Below are 27,566 nucleotides of genomic sequence, written 5' to 3' on the forward strand. Positions count from 1 at the left end.
AACATGGTCCCTACTGATTACCACATCAAAGGCAATCCCCTAAGCACATAACCTGTGGTGAGATACCTGCGTACTCAGGCTGACAACAGTCTCACATTCAACCATCATGTGGCAGCAGTGGTCAGAAAAGCCTTTTACTTGGTTCATCTCAGAAGTAAAGGGATTGCATCCAGAAGAAAGGAGGTTATTACCTCTCTGTACTCCTCCCTCATTAGATCTATAATTGAGGGTAATGCCCAGTTTGGTATGTACATCTCCAAACAACTGCACCAACTGGAAAGGCCACAGAAATACCTCACAAAGAGAATCCATGACCTCCAACACCTATCTTATGCAGACAGGCTCAGATCACTATCACTCTATGCGATATCATACAGATTGCTCAGAGGTGGTCTGTGTCTTGCCTACAAGGCAATCTCAGACCCTGCACTACTAGAGATTTTCCATATCAGTAAGTCTAACTCCTCACACATTACCTGCTTGAAAGGCCTGAATCTAATATGCAACATCAACAAAACTTGTTGGAGAGACAGGTTTGTCTCCCAGAGGCTACCCATTCTCTGGAATAGACTTCCCATACATGTCAAACAGAGTAACTCGGTGACCCTCTTCAAGTGTAACCTTGATGAGTGGATGGGAAACCACTAATTTGTCCCAGGGATTCCATCTTTGTCCCTCAATGACAGGGGAGACAGGTGCTGACCGATGTTTCTTTTTTGGGGATAAACTCTTGACTAGGCTTGTAAGGGCCCCAGGGCCATTAGCCTAGTAAGCTCCTATGATCGTATGATATTCACATTACGTAGTATTATTTTTTCTTGTAGAATTGTTGCAGATGTCCAGTGTAGGCTATCTTCCAGTATAGCTGTCCTCAGGAGGGATGTAAAGAACAGTAATACAAATTTGTTTATAATTGTTTAATTTCAGGAAAGTAATAAGAAGCTCTGCTGAAATTAATTTTGGTATTGGTTTGTTGTACTGGGAAATGTGGGAGTTCCTGGAAAATATAAAGCAATGCCACCACTTTACTTCCTTATACAGTCATTATAGATGATATTATAGCTGGGAGGTATAATATTGGAATCTTTTATGCTGGGTTTAAGCCAAGTTTCAGTTAAAGTGAGAATATCAGGCTTATGTTTTGGAAATCCAGTCATGTGGTTTAGCAATTTTATTTCTTATGCTTCTAACATTTATGGCAGCAAAAGTTAAATTTTTGGGGTTAGGGGCTGACCATTGTAGGGTTGGAGGAGTGTGTAGAAGAGAATTGTCTTGATATTCATTGTGATAGGTGGGGCCAGGATTAGGGTGAATGTCTCCTCCTAGAAGGATTTTCGTATATTGGAGAAGTATTGATACTTGTTTTTTGGAAAGTATTTTTCTACATAATTTTGTTTTGATTTAAGTTGAAATGGAGTTATTCAAGTCTATATTTGGAAAAAAATGAGGGTCATCATTTAATAGGTTTGATGCAATGTGTGGAGAGTGTATGGAGGAAGTATGGATAGATGGTTGGGACAGAGTTGGACATATGCCGAGAGCTGTTATAGAGTCATGGTAGGAAGACAGATGTTCCAGTAGCATGAGAAGATTACAGGATAAGCTGAGTAGCAGAATGATTAAGTAAAGAGGTCTGTATGTTATAGGTGGCAGGTAGTAGGGAAGCAGGAATCAAGAAGGAAAAACTTGTTACAGGGCAGAAGGGTATTTAGTAGTGGTGTAGTCTGAAAGCTGATAGAAGGTAGGTAGGAAAGAAGTATTTTCTTTGAAGGAAGAGAGTTAGGTTGCTCTAGTATCATCTCTGGAATGTAAGGAATGGAGGGGTTTAAAAGGCTACATAAAAGGCTAAAATATGAGAAGGTAGGTAAAACAGAAGAAGTGAGTGTTTATCTGGGAAAAGTAGAAGATACAATGCAAAACAGATAGGTGCTGTTATGGAGGGGCATGGCTGTGAATGAATATAGTGCAAAGCAGCATGGAAGGGAGAAAGGTAGTTGGGAATTGTGCTAGAAGATTAAATGGCATTTGGGAATTATGTTAAAAGAAACAGGAGTGTTTGTATGACAGTAGGAAGGCTGTTTGGGAGGGTCAGGAATAAGTGTCAAAAGTACAATGTGTATGTAGAAATTATAATAGAGTAAGAGCGGGTGGTAGGGAATTGGAGTTACGGTAGGAGAGCAGAATGGGCTTTCACCCTCAGTTCAAATTATAACAGAGGTTAATCAGTTTATAGCTAATACAAAGCAATTAACAGATATACAAAGTAGAACATTTTTTTTCATTTCCTGAATGCAGAAACCTGTCAGCCAGGAAAATTAAGTAACTGGCAGATACAGTGTAATGGACTGGTCAAGGAAAGGACAGTTGCAAACTTAGTAAATGATCCTTAGAGTAGAATGGCTACTCTTTTGGAGGTTGGGGGTCAGGCACGTATTTGACTAGTTGAAGTTAATACACAGCAAGGTTCTTCAAGTTAAATTTGCTTACATTGTACAAAAATAAAATTCTCAGTGAAAATGTTTGGGAGTTAGCCATTGTGGCAAAGTTCCTACAGTACTGGGGTTGGATGTAGTGACCACAAGCTCTGTACTGTGAAGGAAGTTGGTGACTGAGTGAAATAGGAGAGAATAATTAATACAGCTGGGAATACAACAGTATGCATCCATTATGCATGTATATAGCATTCATATATTGTAATCTTGTGTGTCCTTCCTTTGTTTTTGCTTATAACTAAATACATAAATACAATAGCCTACCATCGACAACAAATTGAAGTATTAGGCTGAGGAATTATTTTACATCAAAAACATTATAAAATGCATTTAATTATAATAAAACAAACAGATAAAGGGCTATCTGTAAGTTTATTTAAATGCAATTATGCCCAAGGTGGGCTTTACAGGAAAATAAACATACCTTTGAGGGGTAAATAGGCCCCCTGCTCGCAGCATCAGACCTCACAATACTTCTTAGTGGTCCATTATTTCCCTGTAATGCCCACTCTGTCAGACATTGTTTGCCTGTTGTACTTTCTTTAATGATGGAGCACCACTGGCAAACACTAGCAGCTTGTGAATATCAACAAATTCATATAAGTCATAAACTACAGACTTCCCTGCCTTACTTTCTACCTGTACAGCAGTACCTCTTTCAAGGACTTTGCCTTAATTCTGCTTGTTTGATTGCATAACTTTAATTGAAACAAGTATTACCTAATTTAGGCCTTTCAGTGTAAACTTTAAGAGGTATTCTGCATCATTCCAAATCCTGGCAACAGCAGTCTGTTATAATAATGTGATCTGGACACAAGCCACATTTGTGAGCATAGGATTTATATGGTATTAGCAGAGTTCATCAGTACAGAATGGTGAGACTGAGTAAAATATACAAATTTCCCTGGTACTTGTATGAAATCCTGCTTTGGCAGCCCCACTTTCCTAGTTTCAGGTTTCTCTAGCTACTCCTGTCAAATTAGTATACTGAATTTGCCCCATTTCTCACTTGTTTCAGTCTGTATCTAAACACGCCATACTGCCTTTTTCCAAGACCCTATTATTCATAGAAATGATGATATGGATTTGTAGCGTTTATGCAATTTCAGTCAATGAATCATAATTCTGGCTGAGATATAACTGTAACATTTCTCAAGACAGATACAAAGTGATTTTAAACCTGAATGGTAATTAAACAACTGCAGCATGGGTTTATCAGAAAGCACCTTAGACATAGAAAAAGCTATTTTTTTTTAATAAATGTAAGTAACAATGCTCTAGGGAAATTAGGTCAAGGCTGCATGAATGCCCACATTTCCATTTATGATGAAAAAGTAAAAGCTGAGAATGTGTTACTTATAGGTTCAAAATGTAGATCATCGGATATTGTCAGAAGCAATACACCAGAATATTCTTATATGAGATTAACCAGATTAGGTATTTTTATACAGCTGTAAGACATTAAAAGGGAAAACTGAATATGAGCAATAGTGTATAATTGTACAATGGAAGAGATTGCGGTGACAAATTATAATCTAATTTCATAAAAAGCATAGGCAATTATAAGCAATAAGCTTTTGAAGATTCACCTGGGAATTAAAAAAATGAGATAGCTGAATTTAGTGAGCTTTGATATATTTTTTATCCCTTCACATCACTTATTAAAAATCACTTTTTTTTAATTAACTTTGCGCCTTTGCTTGCATTCAGGAATTTATTTGCAGATCTTCTGCTGTTCATTTACCTAAGAGAAGATAATGTGCACCGATGTTTATTTTCAAAAGCATTCCTTTTTTTTTCTTTACAATGCAGTATTGTATCCACATGTAATGAGATTGGTTTGATTAAGTAAAGTGTCACAGAGGTGTATATCAGAAGTCTGCCTGTAAAATATAGATTGTGAGGCATGCGTGCCTTGGGAAATTCCATTGAATACCGCTAATATCCGCTATAAATAGCTGTAGCATGCAGTAATTGCTGCTACTTCAGGTCACCTTGTTCTTTTTCCTTCTTTTCTCCTTGCTACAAAAAGATTTTTTTTAATATATAAACTCCCTATTCACTTCTATCCATATTCTGAATTGCTTCAGTGTCTCATTTAAATGACTCCAGCAGTGTCCTCAGACATACAGGTTGGAGAACCAGTTCTAGTTTTCTCATGGGTAATTTTTCTTTTATGTACTTTGCAATCTTAATATTTTACTGCTCATTCCAATGTCATTTTCCTAACATGTAGCTTGGTATATCACTTTAGATAGAGACCAGTCTATTAGTTACAATGTGGTATAGCCATAATATCATTAGTAAGTGTAATTGCAATGCATTCATCTGGGGGCTGAAATTCAGACACTTGCATAAATGCCAGTTTTAGTGCAGAAACAAATTAGAAACCTAGTTGAAAAATGCTGTATCTAAAAAGATCTAGAAAATATTTTTATCTGCTACATTTAATTAAAGGACAAAAAAACGCATAAAAACAGCACTGACAAAGGCAGTGGAAATATTAATATTTAGAACAGACCAAACTACTTCCAGGTCTGGGAATAAAGCAAGAAACACACTAGTACTACCCAGGCAAGGATGCCATTGTAAAGAAATGTAATTATATTGATTTTATAGCTTATTAAGTTATCATTCAGGGACTCATACGAGAATGTTATAAAGCAGTATGATTCCATGTGTGAAATGGGGATGCAATCACTAGCTTGATTTCATTTCAGGTAAACTCATTATGGGTATCTTTTGTGCTAATTTTACTACACAGTCTGTGAAGGCCCTAGACAGTGAACTCAGTGCAGACATTGTGGTAACCTCAGACACAGAGATTGATCACAATGCTTACACAATAGATTATGTTTGGGTGTGGGTAATGCAGGGTTAATCTGCAGCTGATGTGATTTGGTTTAAGACAAAGCTCAAGTGACCAAAGGCAGCCTTGAGCAAAACTGTATTACCTTCACCTGAATGTGATTTATTATTACTATATAATGACATCACTTGAAAAAAATGCCTTCTATGTATAAGTAATGTCATTACAAGAAATCACTTAATTTCTCTTCCATTTACTCCTGCATATGCAAGTTCCTGCATACGCATAAATCAGACAATTTTATAAATAACTTACACATTTCTATTAAAAAAAAAAATCTCAGTTTAGTGATGTAGTCTATGCACAGTAGGATAAGATGGATGGAACTCATACACAACAGCAAAGAAATGCAGTCCCAGGTACTTAGGAAGGGTCATCAGTTGTTTTTAGTTTTATTTGAAATGTATTAGCAAGCTGTATGAGAATCACAGAATTCTGAAGAACAGGCCCCTCTTTTATACAGAAGCGTTGTATTATATCTTTTTAACATTAAAGCTGCCTGAAAAGAATGTTTACATTGTAGAAAGGCATGCATTTTTTTAATAATATATAACTTTACTAATTTGAACAGGTGTTACCAACAAGAAGTTATTCATACTTAGAAACATTTACATGGTATTTACAAAAACTGCCTGATTTACAAAGTGTTCAGCAACATCCATGTAACAAAACTGTAGTGCAAAGGAATGCCTCCTTCGCCACATGTATCCTTTCCACAGATGTTATCTGTGCCTTCATTAAGTTCCACTTTATATTTCATTCCATACTCCACCTTTTACCCCTCTTCCTACCAGGAAATAAACAGAATCCACCATAAAGGGGAACATTAGTTTAACATTCATTCTTATGCGTGTCATACATCCCAACTGTGTTCAGATTCAACCTCTTTACTAGTATGGTGGTGCAATAAACCTAGTACCCTTCAATGTTACAGGCAATAAACCTTAACTTTGCATGTATAGCTGCAGACCTTTCCAAATTTCAAACAATCCTAAAACATGACCATCATTCACAATGAACTAAACCCAGTTAAGTTACTTCAGCTTCTTATCAATACCACTGAAATTTACCCTGTCAAGAAATTCTTTCCTTCAAACACCCATCCTAAATAAACTGACAAAATCTATAAACATAACATAAATATTAGTCTCTTTAATGACAAGCAGCCTGGCACATTATAAACATTAGAGTAAAACACCCCGCTAATTTACCATCGCAGCTGCTCAACCAATTCTCTCAAATGCGGTAGTTCATCATCTAAACCCAAGCAATTTTTAGTTTATACATTCAGCCAGATGTATTTCACTGCTAACCAAATCAACTGCCTAAAACGAAACAAAACAACCTACTTTACTATATTAGCTAAGCACCCTTTAAAGTTTTTACAAACATATCTGTACAGCAGTGATGGTGAACCTTTTGGGCTCTGTGTGTCAAAAATTTGGAAAATGCCTATCCTGATTCTGCTGGAGTGTCACCCCCCCCCCCGAACAAAAAAATAAACAATTCTTTTCATATTCATTTATTTAAAAAAAAATAAAGTCCACTCATGCGCTGCTATGTATTATAAAAGTAAAATAAAAATCAGTGACTTACAATAGAGAAAACAATATGCACACTGATAATTGGGCTTAAAACAGTGCACCAAAAAATTACCTTACTTTTAACAGTAATTTTGAATTGAACTGAAAAAAATATGGAATACATTGCATTTGATTTGATTAACATCAATTAATGACTTTTTTGTTGCTAAGTTTTAATAGATAAGTGCAGAGTCACGTATTTCTTGTATTTTTGTTCATTCAGTTTCTTTGGAAACTCAGGTGATGGTGAATGCTAGTATGTCACCAAAAACATTGTGGAGTGTCACATTTGACATGCATACCATAGGTTCAGCATCACTGCTGTACAGCCTTATGTAGTATTGTGTAACATTTAACTTAGACATTTCTATTAAAAAAAATAATAATAAATAAATCTCAATGCCTACATACCATACAGCAATCTGCTGGAGGTGCCCTGAATGCAAAATTAACCTGGATGCAGGAGCAATCAGACGAGGTACACACACACTTCCATGGAAGAATGAACCACACAAGTGCATTGTTTATACAATGAAAATCATAAAACTTCAATAAACCTTATGAATAATTCACCCCATTGAGCAAAATTTTTGCTGTCTAGCCTAAACAGTGACAAAACAATATACATTATGTAAATATTACACTTTAAATCCTCCTAATGCCAACATCATTAACTTCACAAGTCTTTATTTTGCTTTAGCACCCTATTTTAAGGCATTCTGTCTTAGATCTTGGTTATGTTAACCTCACATATATAAGCATTCAGACATATACAACACTAGTATTCAAACATGCTACTGTTACAACTAGATGCCTCTCAACTTATGTAAGAAGCTCTTTATAAACTATAGGGTTTTCTATGCTTGGACTCTCTCTCTCTCTCTCTCTCTCTCTCTCTCTCTGTTATAGTGCAAAATACTAATCAGCTGCAGATTAGAAGTCCATACGCTCAAGCCCTCTACAAAGATTCATAGCTACTAATGGTGCTGTTGATCTGAGAGGATCTTAAGAAGCAAAAGCTCTGCATTTCAGTAGTAAATATTAGCCTTATATATTGTAATATGAATCTCCACAGATAGGACGTACACGTATATGTTGAGTACTTAACATGTTTCACCTTCTATGAGCATTGTTTGTGATAAACCAAGGATGAATTTGTGGATACCCATTCATTCATCCAAGTTACATTTGAATAGAACAAGAACTACTCTAGGGTATGTGCAGAGGATCCAATACCATAAAAGTGGTATTTTCTTGGTCCATACCTACCCCCTAAGCACATTCTGTTAATCTTGCAAGAGAGAGTTTGAGGTCCCTCAAGCAGGCGTTTCTGATACCATTGAACTTTTGAATGTAATAAGTTTGATAGAATAGGGTATGTTGAGGCTCTGTACAAGAGACAGAGGCCACCTTTAAGTAGCCTATAAGATGCTGAGAAGAGAGAAGGCTTTGAGGAGGTCTGCATATTTTTTATGATTTAGGCCCTTGATTAATTTAGTAATGAAGTGTCATAGTTGTTCCAGCTGTAACAAATGTTTGGGCAGGCACATACTGGAAAATTAATTATCAAGGTGCTGCTTACTGTGCTGGAACCAAAGTCTTCTTAAGACACTAAGGTCTTGCTTGCTGGATTCTGCTGAAATCAAAGTTTAGTTATAATTGCATTTACAGTTTGTTGCCCACAGGGAATTGTAAGAGTATGCTCAATGTATTAAGGTTGAAAGTAATTCTGTTACTAATATGCAACATAAATAAGGTATAAAATAAAGCATCAAACTGATGCAGCATCAAACTCTGTCATAAAAGCAGTAACCAATAAATAACTTTTTTATAACAAATAACACAAACTACTGTTACAGCTTCATGTACTGTGCTACTTTACTTCTCAAACAGTGAGATGATGTGAGAGATACGATATTACCTCGGAACAAATGTGTGTTCCTACACAAATATCTCTAACAATGTTATCTGCTATAGTCTCTTTATAGTGGTTTTACGTCCTGTTTTTCTCCTTGGTATTCTATTTTGGTCTTTGTATGAAAACATCTGTTTGCTGGTGTTTGCGGAAAAATATGTTTTCATCATGTAGAGAAACAATGCTGATCTTGTGAAAATGCTGACTTGATGAAAGCATATCCATTCAAACTTCCTTGCTTAACAATGTCATATGATAGAAACACGCACAGACTGTTTTCCTGTTGTCGATTCTTTAAGGAAGCAGGTTAACTTTCTTACTGACAATGTGAAATGCATATATTCTTGCTAATTCTGTAGGAAACTATGTCCATTAAGCAAATTCCTTATTTTTCAAGCCACAGTCACATATTACTAAACTCTATTTCTACATTTAAGCAAGCTTTATTTTATACCTTATGTTGCATATTAGTAACAGAATTACTTTCAACCTTAATACATTGAGCATACTCTTACAATTCCCTCTTTTTATTTTAAAACATGCTCAAAACACTTTACACTGATATGTATTTTTGATCAGATTATATAGAAAACACATTAGGAAAGAAAACCTTTAGTCTTCCTTTGATACAAGTCAAAATGCAATTTTACACAGTTAATACAATTATATCAAGTATTACTACTAAAACTGAATGCATTTAACAAATTTTTCTTTTGCAGACCATTCTGTGAAAATATTTTATCAGTTATGAGCTGTATCTGCTTTAGTTTTATTTTTTAACTAGATTAATTAATTTATTCTTTTGCAATCACCGAATTTAATTTATGTCTTAGAACTGTTCCATGAACACTTTGTAGCTGTTGAAGTAACTATTTACTTGTATTAATCATTTTATACCAAATAATTAGAGATAGGCTAATATCTATAAGAGAAAAGAACTATGTGCTACTGCAAACATTATACAGTGCTATAAATATACAGTTTCAATGTCATTTTAACCAGAACATTGTGGTCATATCTCTGAACTGCCCATTAACACCTTGGTTGACAGTGAAGTGAGCATATTAAACACCTTGGTGAAGTACTAACTGGGCTTAGATAATAAATATTTGAATGTAATTATTTCACTATATTTAATACTTGAGGATTTAAAAATATATATTTATACACTAAAGAATGCTATGTATATATTAGTCCATTAGCTGTATGAGTACAATATTTTAATATAATTTTCCTCTAACTGGGGTAACCAATACTAGTACAGATAAAATGATGGTCCAAAACCAGTGATAAAATTACAATTAGTAATAAAATTACAACTTGACAAATTACTTTTGAACTTGTTACTTTATAATGTGTTCTTATACAGTATGTATTTGCACAGATTGTTTGTTATTCATGCATTTCAATCTAGTAGGTACCCTGGACTAATTTTTTTTAAACATGGTTCTCCACACATATTCATTGGTAGACATTCATTTCATTTGTACTGAAGTCTTTTGTATTTGTACATACAAAGACTGTAAACTACATTTAGTCTAATCTTACAAATTTAGTAACATTAACATCAAGCAAAATCTTGGATAATGTTTATGTCTCTTTAGAAGTATCTAGTGGAATTGCCACCAGAGGCAACTATATAACCAACAATTAGATTGCCACTAGAGGCAACTACATACCCAACAATTAGAAACATTCATGCTTTTTGCATATCAACATTGTCTTGCCAAAAACATAAAATAATATAATAATTACCATAATAGCTATTAGCAACTTGTAAAATATCTTATCCTGTCAGGTTTAATCTGTTTACCAGTATTTCTAATGCACTAATACCTGCTCCCCCCAAAAAAAAAAGTATTGTCAAGAAGGAATGAGATATTAGTTTTCTTCCTGTAGCTTTATACCCTTCTGCAGTACTGCTTATAAAGTCAGTGTAAAACTGAGAAAGTACCCCTCCCCTATAGTATTGCACTATTGTTTATTTGCTTTATGCTGTGAGAATAGAATGTATATCAGCCCAACACTTTGGTTATACATTTGCTTATTTATGTTACTAACAAACTATGGGCCTTTGTCTGATTTGATAATTTTTGGCTTTCAGTGGCATACTATATTTCTTCTGTTGCCTTTGCTGTCTACTACTGCTATTGGTTATTTGTACCCTCCTGTATACTTTATTTAAACTGTATGTATACTATAGCCCATCTGCTGGCTATACTTGATGTAACTGAGGTTTTCCACTTTTAACATTTACCTGCAAACAGATTATCAGTGACATATATGCACAATTGTGATGTTTTATTACAATTACCAAATAGTGTTGCATATGAACATTTAACAATTATATTTTAATAACAATAAAGTTTTAGAAAAACTTAAACCACTTGTCTGGCAATCGGTCTTATTTTTTACCTTATCTGCTCAATATTTCCTGTAACTATTCAACCGGTCTGGAATGGTCTGAGCTCACATTTTAGACTCAGTAGACCATAGTTAACCCTTTTAGCATTTTTGCTTTAATCATATGTTAATACACTTGCAATTTGACAGTAAAATGCAGTTATAAAACACTTAGAATTATAAGTATTTGTGATTTGCATAACTATGCATTTATATTACATAACTAGACATTGCTTTACAATTAGCTTACATATTTTTGTAACTTGGATTTCAGTATTTTTTTATTTATTTAACTGCTCTGCCATTCGTTTTACAACAACTGCTTGATTAATACCATCTGTGATTTTATTTCTTTTTAAAATTCAGAACTTTAACTGTTTGGTGTGGTGTTACTGTACAATTATAAAAAATTGTAAAAAAAAAAAACAAAATAGATTGCTTAACTAACACATGTTTATATTTACATTATTTACATTTGTTGTTGTTTGCCTTTCCTCTTGTACATTACAAACAGATATACTTTAGATGAAAAGAAAATACATGCATGTCAATCTTGTGACTTCAGATTTTTATTGTTAACTATTTTCAGTTGATTTTTATGCACTAGAACTGTTTTTGTTTACCTTTTGACTATGCTATGAGAATGGCAGTCATGCACTCTACTTTACTGTAGTAATGATAAGTATATTGCTGTAACTGATTGAAAGTAAAACATTTGGGAATGATTTGTCCATACATCAGATACCTCCATGTATGCTTAACCATTTTCAAAACACAAACATATAAAATACATCTCTTTTGTACAGATCAACTGTAGTTTCCTGCACTTTTGCAATGTTTTCTTAAGCTCAGCTGCTGTATGCAGGAAGTCAGTCTCTGTCAGTTCAGCCAATTTATTTTCTTTATCCTGTAACTGCTGTTCAAGAGTTTTCTGTAATATTGCAGTCTTTCTGACATTTTTCCGTAACCTGTTCTGCTGAATCTTAAACTCTTATACAGTTTTGATAAAATGTTTGTATAACTTGTCTAAACTTCTTGAACTCATTGTGTCTGTCTTTTTGACATTTATTACATTCTTTTGTAACAAAATGTACTAGAGGTTCTGTCAGTAACTGATTTGACTCCTGTTGTAACTCTGAAATAAACCTTTCACATGTGGTGACAGGACATAACTGTTCAACATCTGAATATAATGTAAGCATATTAACTTTTCCTGGTTCTTTACCAGTAAACTTTTTGTCTGTACAGTCTAACCTTTGAATAATGGCATGCACTATATTTTTATAACATTGTACACAGAAAGCAGTTTCATATGACTAACACAATAAACATTTGTCACACCCCGCATGGTTTTGTTTGCGATACCAGTCAAATATTTTAATCCATTTGCATAATGCCTTACTATCAACTTGCCCTAATAAGGTTTTACATTTACTAATGTACTGTGTATATCAACATTGCAATTTACTCCATATTTTATCTGATTGTTCTGCTACATTAAGAGTAAAGCTTGGCTTACACCTGCTTGAATTCTGTCTAATAGCATCCATACTAAAAATGTGACACAGAAACAAGTCTTACCACTTAGCAAGAGAACAGGTGATCAGGCCTGTTGTTGCAGATGGCTGGAAATTTTTGGAGTCATTGAGAAGCTGGTGAAACACAGAAGGCAGTGAATTGCTGTGAAAACTAGATGTCCACCTTTTCTTGGAGAATTTATGGCACTGCAACTTTCATACAGAAAGGGGTGTTATACTCAATAAGCTATGTATTGAAAAAGGACTTGCTTACAATAATGGCTACATAGCAATCCAAGGACAGTTCATCATCAGTAGATGTCACCAGATCTCTAACTATGGGATGGGTTTTGAGGGATAGTGTCTGTGGGATAGTTACAAAGGGAGTCATGCTTGCCAAAGGGTATAATTTTACATTTCTTGGCATTTAGTTTCAGTCCATGGTTTCGGTACCAGCCATTTGTTTGGAGCAGATCTTCTTGTAGGATCCTGGTATCTTCTGGGAGATCTGTTTGTGACCTAGTAAGTTTCACAGGGATTAACATTTAGCTGGAGAGTTTATGTATGATGCCCTAGTGTGCTATGATGTTGAATGCCTTTACAAGGTCCAGATAGGCAGCACACACTGATTTGTCTTCATTCATTGCCTTTTTGAAGTAGTTAAACAGGTTAAATAGGCAGGACCTGCCCTTGGCAAATCTGAACTGCATTGGTTTGAGAGTCTGCAGGTCAGTTATATACCTATTTATTACTTCCATAATAATCTTTTCCAAAGCCTTACATATGCATCTGGTTAGGCATATGGATCTTGTTGCATGTCTTGTGTAGTCAAATGAGACACTGAGGCTGGGTATGCATTCAAGTTGTTTATTGTGTATAAACACATCACGAGTTGTAACTGGAACATGTACTTAGAACTTCATAAGCTTACTGACTTGTTACTTCAAACACTCTCACATGTGCCGAAATATGCATATCTATAGCTAGTGGGGTTTGTTTTTATTGGCCTGAAATTTTCCATTAAAACGACTTCAAACATAAAAGTCATGGGCAATCTGAATCACCATATAGCTGAAACACCTGATGTTCATGAGGGTCATTTGCATATATCCCATGTGCCTCTGTCACAGGAGGTTTGGGAGGTCACTCATTGTAAGTTCTAGCTTGGCTGGAGTTTTCATTTAGTTTTTACTGATTGGTTTTTCAGTGTGACCTTCTCACTCTTTATTTTAATTTATTAGTTGGGATATTTTGCAGTCACCCTAATGATAATGGGCATCAGCTGGGTATAACTACCCTGTGTTTCTAATTCTAAGTCAAACATTTTGATTATTCTACTGCTGATGTCATATGCATATCTATAGCTAGTGGGGTTTGGTTTTATTGGCCTGCAATTGTCCATTAAAATTACTTCAAATGTAAAAATCATGGGTTAATCTGAATTGCCATATAGCTGAAACACCTTTTGATCATGAGGGTCATTTGCATATATCCCATGAGCCTCTGACACAGGAGGTTTAGGAGGTCAGTCATTGGAAGTTCTAGCTTGGCTGGAGTTTTCATTTAGTTTTTACTGATTGGTTTTTCAGTGTGACCTTCTCACTCTTTGCTTTAGATTGAGGAAGTTAAGGAAAACATCAGTACCATCTCTCTTGGATTTCTCCAACAAATGTTTTAGACTCTTAACTGCATGCTCAGCTAATCTGTTAGACTGTGGATACTCAGGACTACTAGTAGCATGGATAAAATCCCAAGACTCAGCAAAGTTCTTAAACTGCTGACATGTAAACTGTGCACCATTGTCAGAAATGACTTTGTGCAGGCTACCATGGACAGAAAAATGTCTCCTCAATTTTGTAATGACTGTGCTGGATGGTAAGTTAGGAAGAAAGTTAATTTCAAACCAATTTGGATAAGAGTCAACTAACACTAAGTAATGCTGACCATTCCATTCAATAAGATCAGTAGCAATTGTCGACCATGGTAATTCAGGAATCTGATTTAGCTGAAGTGGTTCTTTTTGTTGGTGCGATTTGGTGATGTTGCACATTTAACATGCTAGAGTTTTCTTCTGTATATCTTTTGACATAGAAGGCCAAAATACTGTGCATCTTGACCTTCCATTGGTTGAATCTGTATGCGGGTGACCACAATACAAAATATTAATATATTCCTGTTGTAATGCTTTAGGAATTGCCACTTTTAGACCTTTCATGATGATTCCAACTTTCATTATGAGTTTGTCTTGGTAAGGAAAATACTGCTGTATGTTTAGTGGTAAACTGGTTTGTCATGCTGGCCATCCTTGATTGATAACTGTTTTTAGGTTGTAGAGAATTGGGTCTGAAGCTGTGCGATTTCTGAGTTCATCAAGGCATGATGATGAAAAATTTCTGACTTCCTTGACCTCAAAGTATGCTTTTTCATTTTCGTGCTGTTCTGTTATTTGTCTGGGTGCCTGTGACAACGCATTAGCAGGGTATAGATATTTGCCTTTTATATTTAGAGAATTTTGAAATTGTACATTTGCAATTTTAACATCATGTGTTGCAAGCGTGCTGGGGCTGTATGTATTGACTTTTTTTAAATTGTCACTACAGGTTGGTGCTCTATCTGTTTGGATAGGTCTTCCATAAATATAATCAATGAACTTTGAACATGCAAACACTACTGCCAAAAGCTCTTTTTCTATTTGTGCATATGGCATCTCTGTTTGGGTTAAAGTTTTAGATACATAGGCTACTGGTATGCCTTCCTGAAGACATGCTGTGCCAAGGATGTACTTTGAAGCATCACAAGAAAGAGTTACAAGTTTATGAACATCATAATATCTCAGTGTGGGTGGACTGGCAATTTTCCTCTTCAGGATATCAAATGCTTGGTGTTGTTCCAACCAGGACTAGTTTACATTTCTGTGTGTCAACTCACGTAATGATGCAGAAAGCTCACTCAAGTCTGGGATGAACTTTCCTAAATAGTTGACCATACTAAGAAAACTTTATAAAGATGTGGCATTCTCTGAAACTGGCATCTCAAGAATTGTTGCTTGTTTAGATGGATCTGATTGTAAGCCAGAACTGGTAGACAAATGTCCCACATAAGTAACTTCTCTCAGCTTGAATTTACATTTCTGAGGATTCAGTTTAAGACTGACTTCACATGCACGGTCTAGAACTTTTCAGAAATTTCTATCACATTCGCTTTCACTATTGCCCCCTACAATAATGTTGTTTATTATAATAGCACATGGATAACCAGAAAAAAATTTGCTTTATTGCACATTGAAATACTTCACTGGCAGAAGCTATCCCAAATGACATTCTCAAAAATCTATATCTACCAAATGGTGTGCTGAAAGTGGTTAATAATGAAGATTTGTGATTCAGCAAAATTTGCCAAAAGGAACTTTTTGCATCTAAGACTGAAAAAAATATTAGCATTTGGCATGAGACCAGCTACCTCTTCTACTGCACATCAGATGATGAGGACATTTAAGTGCTTTGTTTAAGTCTGTTGGATCAATACATATTCAAATATTGTCTGAGCTTTTCTTATGTGCTATGACCATGGAGGATACCCATTCATTCGGTTCTTCTACTGGAGTAAGGACACCTAATTTCATAATTTTGTCTAGTTCTGCTTTTACTTTACTCTGCATTGTTACCAAAATCTTCCTTGCTGGATTTGACAACTGGGCTTACTTCATGGTTTAACTTCATGGAATCTGTGACTGAAAGTTTGCCAAGCTTGTCTTCGAAAATATCTGCATATTTACTAAATATATTCTATGTAAAACTATCGTTATTGTTCAGACTTATATGGTAAACCTCTCTATTAAATTAAATCAGTTCCATTCTCAAACTTTCTTTGAGGCCTAACAGTGACTACATGTGTCTTTTGACTATGTAAAACTGCAAGTAATAGTTGTTCCCAGCAGAATAGCATGAAAGAACTACTGCACCATCAGTTTGAATCTCTTTACCTCCATAAGCAACTAGTTTTGCACACTTTGCTAAATCAAGCTTCTCACCAGCTTTTACTTTACCAAACATTTGTGCTGATAAAACACTGTAATTAGATCCAGTATCTACTTTAAGTTCTACAGGTTTCCCATTAATTCTTACAGTACAAAATATTTCAATTTTTGCTGTCAACTATATTAACTGTTTCATCACTCACAGAGACACCATCAACATAAAAACTTTGCTCACAGCTCTCTCTCTGATCTATTTATTTCTTTGAATGCTCTTTTTTAATAAAATATTGTGCCACTTTAGACTTGAAAAGCCTTTTGAAATGATTCCACAGTTTGCATTTATGACACTGCTGACCAAAGCTAAACACTTTTCCCATTTAGGTTCATGACTGCCTCCACAGTTGTGATGGTAGATACTGCAAGCATGTTTTTCTTGTTTGTAAGCATATTTGTGTGCTTTTCTGTAAGCTCATGTATTTGACAAATCTCTATGGCTTTACTGAAAGTTAACTCACTGTCTTGAAGCAAAATCTTTCTTACTGCACTAAGACTGTCTTTTATCAACTCATCTCGTAAATCACCATATCTGCACGTTTTTGTTTTATTTCTCAAGTCAGTAATATATGCTACTATAGTTGCACCAGGCTTTTGATTTATTGTGTAAAATATGTGCCTTTCCATTGTAATATTCATTTGAGGGTTATATAGTTCTCTAAATTTATGTTTTAAGCACTCAGGGTCTTTCTGCATTTCAGCCTGTATCACATTATGATGGTTCTGCCACTCCCCTGCATATACGTCAGGTCCATACACAAATAAACGTTCCCTCTCAATGGCTTCCGAACCAGCTAAATTAAGGAGTATAAATGCTTTTGTACATGTGTCTTTATCAGAAAAATGGAGCCTGTATGAAAATATCATATTCTTGCTCAAACACTCACCGATTTTCAACAGTATTATTATCAAAACACCAGTGGTCCAGGTCCACAAAATTCCTCTCCCATAACAACAAAAGTCATTTAAATATAAGCATAGACCAGGTACTTGTAATTATGCCCAAATGTACAACAATCTCTCTGAAATGGCTTTATTTTAACACTACAAACATTGCGAACACTCCTGGCACTTCAGATATTTTGAAAAGTTTTAGTTAATGCCAAAAAGTCATACATTGCAAAAAAATTCAGTTGTTTTAACCTTTTCATACATTTTAGACACTTTGGAAATTATTTCAAACACTTTTATCAATATGTTGCCACTATTTCAGACATTTTGTTTATCTTGGTAATTATTTTGAACATTTTGAATGCTTCGCCACGTATTCAGCAACTGAAAAATCATTTAAATGAGTTTAAGTACCTTTGAATAACCACTGACTTGTTTACGGGTTCACTCCTATACATTTCTCCACTTCTAACTTCATGCCTCATGGTTTGTAAGCTGCTTCAACTTTGGATCCCATTCTGACACCATGTCGCATGTCTCATGTATTCAAATGAGTCACTGAGGCTGGATATGCGTTCAAGTCATTTATTGCACATACACACATCAGGATTTGTAACTGGAACATGTACCTCGAACTTCAGAAGCTAACTTACTGACTTATTACTTCAAACACTTTCACATGTGTATCTCCATTCTTGCATGCACTCACTCTGACTGACTATAAAAAAATGGCACTGATCTTGCACATGTTCAGTAACTTATATGCATGTGCTGTCTAGCTACTGTGGCTGACTAGGTTCAAGATACACACTGATCTACAGATCTGAAATTACCTGGGTTCGTGTGTTGTAGCCCCACCTCTGTGCAATGTAATGACTTGCTGTCTTCCAGTCATCTAGCAGAGCCTGTTGTGAGGCCAATATTGAATATTCTCTTTTGGGATCTGACAATTCATGTTTCAGGCTAGCCTGGTATGTTATGTGGACCCATATATGTAGTGTTCTTCCCCTTTGATAGTACCTTCAGACATCTGGGGGGAGATGTGGGCATTTGATCTAAGAGTGTTGGAAGAACACAAGAACAGAATAGTTTGAGATGAATTTGTCTGTAAGTAGACTGGCTATGTCCTCTGTGAATGAGTATGTGAAATTTACAGTTAGCTCTGCACAGTGCAGGGCATTGCTTTTGAGACTTCTAACATAGTTAAGAAAGCTTTTTGGTTATCTTTCTCTTAGGTGATAGACATCTTCTCCTGACAGACTTCTTTGAAGCAGTCACCAAAGCCATAGACAAGGGTAACATGGTTTATACAGCCTATCTAGATCTTGCAAAGGCTTTCAACACCATCCCCCACTCTGGAATTATAGATAAACTCACTAAACTAGGTATAAATCCCTATGTCACAAGATGGGTTGCCAACTGGCTCACTGACAGAACCCACACTGTGAAAGAAGCAGACTCCAAATCCGACTTCAGACCAGTGACAAGTGGAGTACCATAGGGTTCAGTCCTGTGTCCTCTCCTTTTTGGTATTTACTTCTCTGAAGTACAGGCTAATACAGAAGGTCTTTGGCTAATGAAGTTCGCAGATGACTGCAAACTAGGAAACATAATCGAAACTCCTAATGATGTGGACATCCTACAAAAGGGCCTCAGTGAGACAGATGCCTGATGTCAAAGACATGGCCTCAAGCTCAATGCCAAAAAGTGCATTGTCATCCCTTTTGGTAAAAACTCTGTACCCATGAACTGCAATATAGGCGGTAGTATACTTAACACTGAAAGTATGTTAAGAGACCTTGGGACACAGGTGGACAGTAGTCTCTCCTTTGATAATCACATTGCCACAGTAGTCAGGAAATCCTTCTATGTGGCACACCTCATCACAAAAGGTTTCTCATCCAGAAAAAAAGAGGTCATTATTCCCCTCTATTCATCACACATTAGACCCATTATAGAGTACAACACCCCTTTTGGTATGTACCTCACAAGACATCTACAACAACTGAAAAGGCCACAGAAATACCTCACAAAGAGGATTACTGGCCTCAAACAGATGCCATACGCAGACCGTCTCAAAAAACTCCATCGCATATCGCCTACTCAGAGGTGATCTCTGCCTAACATACAAAGCTATGTCAAACCCAGAGCTGTTGGACATGCCCCACTTAAAGAAATCCCAATCCCTCCGAGCTACATGCTCTAGGGACCCAAACCTTGTCACCACAATAAACAGAACTTGCCGGACGGATAGATTCCTGCCCCAGAGACTTCCCATACTCTGTAATAAACTACCTATCTATATCAAACAAAACTCCTCATTAACACTCTTCAAGAAAAATCTTGATGATTGGATGGAAAATAGGAAATTCACCCCGGGGATCACCTCTGTGGCTCTGCTTGACAGTGGCACAGGAAAATAATTTTCTTGGGTGGCAAAAGCCAGGGTACCTTTTGGCTGGGCTTGTATAGGCCCCAGGGCTGATAGCCTAGTACCTACCTATGAACCTAGGTGTCTATTTTACCTCATATCTGACTTTTGTTGATTTAATTGGGATTTAGAGTGTGAAGGGAGAGAAGTACGGAGACGGGAAAAATATTTGTCCGTGTGTTTCATTTCTGATATGCTTTCATAGCAGAAAAATATTTCAAAATGTCCTTCAGTATGTATCTGTTAGCTATCTTCCTGTCTAATATTAACAAGTGCTGACAGGGTTAGAAAAGTATAGGATTTGTTCTTAGTAGAAAGATCTATCGTGGAAATTGGAACTCATGCCTAATATGGAATGTCATAAACAAACAGTCATGAGATCTCAGCAAAATTAATACTGTAGTGTTGATTTCTAATTTTTCAAGGCAATTTCATAATTGTTACATAATGTGCTGTTGATGAAAAAAAAAAGTATAAAGTATTATGATTCTTGTAACTTGAGAAGACAGGATTAGGATTGCCTAGTCTCCAACATACATATTTTTTTGTGCAATAAAGGAGCGTATTATTGTCTTGTGTGAAAAGTATTTGGTACCTTAACAGGAGTTCCTTGTTTGGTCTAGAAAGAGTGTTTTTGGATTCTTGACAGTGACATTTATTTTTGCATGCAACAAGTTTTTTTTCTTTTTTTATAGAACCTGTTTATATTAGGGTTCCACCTTAGGGGGTTATTTTTGAATTTTGTATTTTATTTCTTAGGGAGAATAGATGTGGGTGGCCATGGTGGTGCAGTGGTTAGTGTTGCCACCTCACAGAAAGAGGTTCTCCGGATCGATCCTTGGCTGGGGTGCCTTCTGTGCGGAGTCTGCATGTCCTCCTGTGGTTGCGTGGGTTTCCTCCAGGTGCTCCAGTTTCCTCCCACATCCCAAAGACATGCTGTAAGTGGATTGGACACTCAAAATTGGCCCTAGGTAGGTGTGAGTGTGTGCATGTGTGTGCCTTCTGTGGAAGGTTGGGCGCCGGGCTGGCAACTCGACACCGTAAAACTCCACTGCCAATCATGAGCCGACAGGTGATCCGCTGTGGCGACCCCTAACTGGGAAAAAGACGAAAGAAGAAGAAGAAGAAGGGAAAATAGATATGTTTAGGCAAGTCTTAACATGTTCATGGAACTTGGCAGTAAAGGATTCTGCATAAGCAATGGGAACATTGAGATGGAAGGAGCTTTTGAATTTAGTCTGGTCATTGCTCCATTTTAGTAGATCATGCCTTTGCATACTCTCTGAATACTAAGAGATTAGAAGATGCTTCTGGCTTTATTCATAAGGTGACTGTGTCTGACTTGTAGTTTGATTTGACCAGGGAGAAGGCTACAGTTGGTAGGGAACAGAGCTGTCCCTTATGGATAAGGACCAAGTCCAAGATTTTATCTCCCGTGGCTGAGGTATGGATTAACTAGTCCATGGAGTTTGTATTTATGAAGTCCAGAAATCTCCATGTTTTGGAGTATAGAAGTCTCCCAGCTGATGGTGGGATAGTCAAAGTTTCCTATGAGAGAATGGTTCTTGGCTTAATATATAGGGACTCTATACTGGTTGAGTAGGAGATATAGGCTGAGGGGGACACACAGGGGGTCCTGTAGTTATATTTGATATGATAAAGGGTTTTGTTTATAGTAAGTTGGACATGGAAACGTTCCAAATCATTGTCTTGTCTAAGGAGTCTGGAGGTGGGACTTTTTTTTAAGAATATAGAGACACCTCCACTGTTAATGCCTACTTCTAATGTGGTGTGCCTGTACAAATGATATTGTGACTCAAACATTCTGTTTCACACCTTTATTTACCCAGGCAACATCACACCACTAATACTTTTTCAGTATGTATACTTCAGTGGGCAGAAGCAGTAGGCCACATATACCATTGACTCTGGAGTTCATCATTTCCTAACATTGAGAACTGTAAACGTGATGTAGCCATGGCTTCTATGTCATGGAGCCATTGCAGTATTGGTTAGGAATGAGCAATTGCAGTGGTTGGTTCCTAGTGATAGATAACTTCATAGTCTGGAGTGCAGAAGACCATCGGTTCAAGAATGTGCAAAGTTGTGCTCTTTCTATGACTTTTTCAAAGTCGTCAGCCAGGTTAAGTAGTTATTTCTGCCAAAGTACCACATCAGAAAAGGGTAAGGTTCTGACAATAAAGACCACTTCTATTATAACATTGACTGTAATACAGTAACCATTTGAAATGTCTGGACCCATTACAGTGAGTCCTGCAACAGAAAGACTAAATTGCCAAAAAAACAGAATTATATACAAAGCCTAAGATGGCCATTTATCCAAATTTTACGTTTTCTCCAAGGTATAGTGAGCTCAGAATTATATTAATTTAGGGAGTCTTGCCCCCACATCAAGGGTGCAGTGGGGCTTTCACCCCAGCAAAAAAGAAAAAAGTTTTAAGGAGAAGAGTAATCTTTGGTCTTTTGCTGGATTTTTGATATTTTTTTTCCCTGCTTGATAGCACTCTGCATTTGTAGTGCCGGCATTTCAGTAGGAAACCTTGTAATACATGTGGCCTTTGCTTTGACAGAGTTGCTCTTTGCATTTTGTGTTTCTTATAGAAGTTTTTTCTTCCTTCATGATTTAATGCCTACAAATGAGACTATGAAGTCATGAGATGCCAATAAGCTGTGGAGTCGCTAGCTGACATAGTTGACAGCCTGTACATGCCGAAGTGTGGGTTGACAAAAGATGCCTCAGTTATTCATTAGAAAGGCCCCAAATATATTAATAGTTACCTTGCACATTTCTGAAAACTCTGACACATAACATATTCAGTATTCAGTGCTACCACAGTATTTCAGTCAGCCATGTGTTTAAACCCCAGTGAAGTATAACACTTCCTGAAGTGTGTCCCTTATTCATACTCATGTTATAGCCATGCCCCTTACTTCTATAAGTTCAAAAGTTCAGCCTAGGATGATCACGTATTACTTATAACCAATAGCTATTCAACTGTCTAGTAAGACATTGGCCATGTGGCTGCACGCATTAGTTACCATCCCTCAGAGTTTAACACTATTAACCAAAAAAAACATAATGTCATATAGAACAAAAGTTCACATAAATTTCACCTCTGAGGTTCACCACTTAACAACCTTCGCTATAGATAATGATTGCCCATTTAAAAGATCCCCCAGGTGGCTACTTGGATTCTTTCTGCTTATCACATAGCCACCCACCAGCACATAACCTTGTTCTTTGGGCTCAGACTCGTGATTCTCTCACATTTACAGTTTCAGAGCCAGCTTTATTTATTCTAATATTTGAAGTAACTCAGTCCTCAATGACATCATACAAAGAAGATAGAAGCCTTGCACATTGTCCATCATAGACTATCGTGAAAGAGAAATGCTTTTAGTACTGCTGGGAATTATACTATGTACCTTAACTTATGAAGTCTACACTCCTATTAACCTCTGAATACAGAAAGCTTGGTTGATCCAGCAGTACTAGCCTTCCTGCCACCATTATCTTTAATGCAGGCTACCAAAACTGTAAAAGAGCTTAGACCTTTTCATACCAGGTAATAAAATGTATCAGAATTATTCACAGGCAATGATATGCTGCATCTGCCACAGAAAAAAGGTAACCTTCTCAGTGCCTAAAGACCTATTTGAAGAAACAGTCCATTGCACCATCCCCATTTAAACAAATTATAAACAGTCAAATCCTTCTTCACTTTCCAAGAATGCTGTGTTTCTGCAGCTGAACTGATCAGAAGAGATCAATGAATTACTCAGTGTATGTGACTGAATATGCAACACACACTTTTTGGTAACTACACATTTCCCTACACTTATTACTTTTTGTAGATAATACCCCTTGCATGTGAACAGTTTAGCCATGCAGTTTAAAAACAGGGCAACATGCCAGCATTCTTTTTCATAAGTTCATAGATGTTTACTAGTCTAATGACCACAAGGACCTTTTTAAGCCTAGCCATGCATCCCAAATCTCTGACAAGTTCTGATACCCTTGATACGTGTAAGTATGGGCCTGGGACATGAACCATTTACTAGTTACCTGTGTCCAATAGAGACATAGGTGCCATACAAGGGATGGATTTCCTGTTTCCCATCCAATTGTGCAAGATGCACTTGAATTGGGTTAGGGAGGGACTCTGCTTCATATAAATGGGGAGCCTGTTCCATAGATGGGGTAGTCTCTGGGATACATATCTATATCTCCAGCAGGTCCTATTTATATCACAGGCAAAGTCTTTAGAATGGGTAGTTCTGGTGATGTTTGTTTGTTTTGTGGATATGCAGGAGGTCCATCAGAGTGGGGTCTGACAATGCCCTGTATGCCAGGCATAGATCTCCCCTCAAAAGCCTGTAGGAGACAGAATACAGGGATAGGGCCTTGAGTCGGTCTGCATTGGACATTTTACTTGCACCCTGTATTCATTTAGTGAGGAACCTTTGTGGACGTTCCAATTTTTGGATATGCCTGGTTAGGTACATACCAAAGGGGGCATTGTACTCCATGATAGGTCTGATGAATGCCAAGTACAGTGGAACAATGACTTCTTTGGACTTATATGCCATACATTTGTTTATAAATTGTGCAACATAAAATGATTTCCTCACCACTGTAGATACGTGGTGGTCAAAGACTAGATTACTTTCTAGTGTGTCCCTAAGTCCCTGACTACTGGGTCAGTTGTAAGGGGTGTGTTGTTAATATGATAGTTACCAGGGATGGATGACTTCCCAAAGGATACTGTTATGCATTTCTTGGCATTTAGTTTTAGTCCGTGGCTCTGACCCTAGTTGTTTGTCTGTGTCAGTCCCACCTGGAGAACATTTGTGTCAGTGTGAGATTCAGTGACAGCTCCTAATTTGAAATCATCTGCAAATTTAGTCAGCCAGCGACCACTGACATTGGCCTTGACTTCTGAAAAGGAAATGCCAAAAAGAAGTGGTCCAAGGACTGATCCTTGTGGGACTCCACTTGTGAATGGCCTCTTTGTAGAAGTAGACTCCCCAATTCTAACTTCCTGGGTCCTATCTGTGAGCCAGTTGGCTATCCACCGGTTGACATACAGGTTTCTACCTAACCTCTTGAGTTTGTCAACAATGCCCAAGTAGGGTATTGTATCAAATACCTTGGCCAGGTCAAGGTAGGCAGCATGATGATTTTGCCCTCATCCATTGCTTTGATGACATTCTCAAAGAAGTCCACCAGGTTGACTATTCATGATCTACCCTTGATGAAACCAAACTGGGTTGGGTCCAGTGTCTGGAAGTTTACTATATCTCTATTGATCATCTCCATGATAATTCTTTCCATGGCGTTACATATAAGACTAGTGAGACTTATGGGTCTGTAGTTTCTAGGGTCTGTAGATGGCTCACCATTGTGCAGAGAAGGATGACTATTGCTTTCTCCATTCATGAGGCACAAAGCCTGTTTGGAAGCTACAGTTAAATGGTAATTTCCAGAGGCCCTGATAGGTCATGTTTCATGCTATTTAGAAGGCATCCTGAGATACTGTCTGGACCCATTGGTGCAGTGTTCTTGGTCTTAGAGAGAGCATTAATGACCTCTTCCCTAGTGATAGTAGGGGGAGTTATATTTGATGATATTTCCTGAGGGAAGTTTGAGAGGGAGAGAGGGGTAAAGTTGGAAATGAATTTATCAGCCAGGAGGTTTGCTATATATTCTGGCTCAGTATAGGTGACTCCATTTACAATGAGCTCTGCACACAACTGTGTATTGGCTTTGAGGTTGCAGACATAGCTAAAGAATGTTCTGTGGTTGTCCTTGGCTTGGGAGGCCAAACTTACCTCAAATTTGGCTTTGGTAGACTTTATTTGTTTACTGAGTTGTTTGTTTAGTTTGATGAAACTGCTTTTATCCTGCTGGGTGCTCTACCTCCTAATTTTTGCCATGATTTTCTTCCTCCTGTTATACAGCCTATTGATTTTGTGATTCCACCAGGGTGGCTTGTTTTTCAAGTTAGTTCTGTACTTCCTGGTGGGTACAGCTGCCTCTATGCAGCTATTAACATGCTTGTACAGCATTTCTGTGAACAGTTCTGCATAGGCAGCAGTGTTTTCAGGGTTTATGCGGGCCTGAAATTTTGCCAGGTTCTTAATAGCAGGAGGTTAGCCTTAGAATAGTTCCTGAATATTCCAGGTTTAGCTGGGGTTCCAGGTTTTATTTTTACTTTAAAGGAGACCATTTTGTGGTCTGACATCATCAGGGAAGGCATTACACTAGGGGGTGTGCAGCATTCTCCCATATTAGTGAGGACCAGATCCAGCATGGTTGTACCCCTGGTTGGTGTATTGACTATCTGGTTCAGGTAGTTTGTGTTTACAAAATCCAGGAATCTCTATGGATGTACATTTGGTGTCATGCATGATTCCCAGTTAATAGAGGAGTAATTAAAGTCACCCATGAATATGGTATTGGGTTGGATGGTTAGTGTTTTAATAAGTTTAAATACATGGCATTGGTTTCCTGGGTCCTAGAGGTGGGCCTATAGCATTCAAGGAAGTGGTATTGGATTTTGCCTATGGTGATTTGAACATGGAGCAGCTAAAGTGCACTGTCCTGTCTGACAAGCCTTGAAGTATATTTATTTTTTATGTAAATAGAGACACCTCCACCTTTAGTCCCTGCCTGTGACGTAGCTGGCCTAAATGTGTGGAAGGCATTATAACCTTGCACTGTTGGTGTGCTTTCCGTGGCTTTAAACCATGTCTCAGTGACTACACAGATGTCAACATTTGCTAGGGTAAAGAGAGCTTCTAGGGAATAGAGTTTTTTGTTTAGACTCCTAAAGATCATAAGGTGGAAGCAAAAGGGGAAAAACTGGTAACCAAAGTTTAATCAGACCATTTGTCTTAGTTAGGTCCATAAACTTATTTTATTGTTAGACAACCAGCATTTAAGTCTACAGTGGCAATAATACAAGTGGGAAGCCACTCTTGGTCAATATGTTTCATTGTAATACATTGTAAGAAATCAGAACTCACTGAATTTTTTCAGAAGTTTCAGTTTTGAAAACTACATCAAAATACACATTTTTCTGGGTCTGTGCCAAGTTATAAGCAAGCTATGTAAAGATTATCTTTCATACATCAAGGGTATATGAGAGAGAGGGAGACAGGCACAGACGACCCCACATGCATGATTTGGAGGACTCTGCTCTTTCTCCAAGGCATGCCTTGTGCTATTTTGAAAATACTTATTTATTACTCATTTTAATTGGCAAGCCCAGTAGCCATAGATGCCTCTTTTCAGCGGTGACCTGGTTAAGTAACTTGCTTAGAGTCACACAATAAGGAAACAAAGAAATAAGGGAATAAAAGACAGGAAACCATTATGAGCACCATTAGTATAACACCCAGTGTCTGTGTT

The sequence above is a fragment of the Protopterus annectens genome, chromosome 12.part0, assembly GCF_019279795.1.
Source record: "Protopterus annectens isolate FY-2018-M chromosome 12.part0, PAN1.0, whole genome shotgun sequence".
NCBI lineage: Eukaryota > Metazoa > Chordata > Ceratodontiformes > Protopteridae > Protopterus > Protopterus annectens.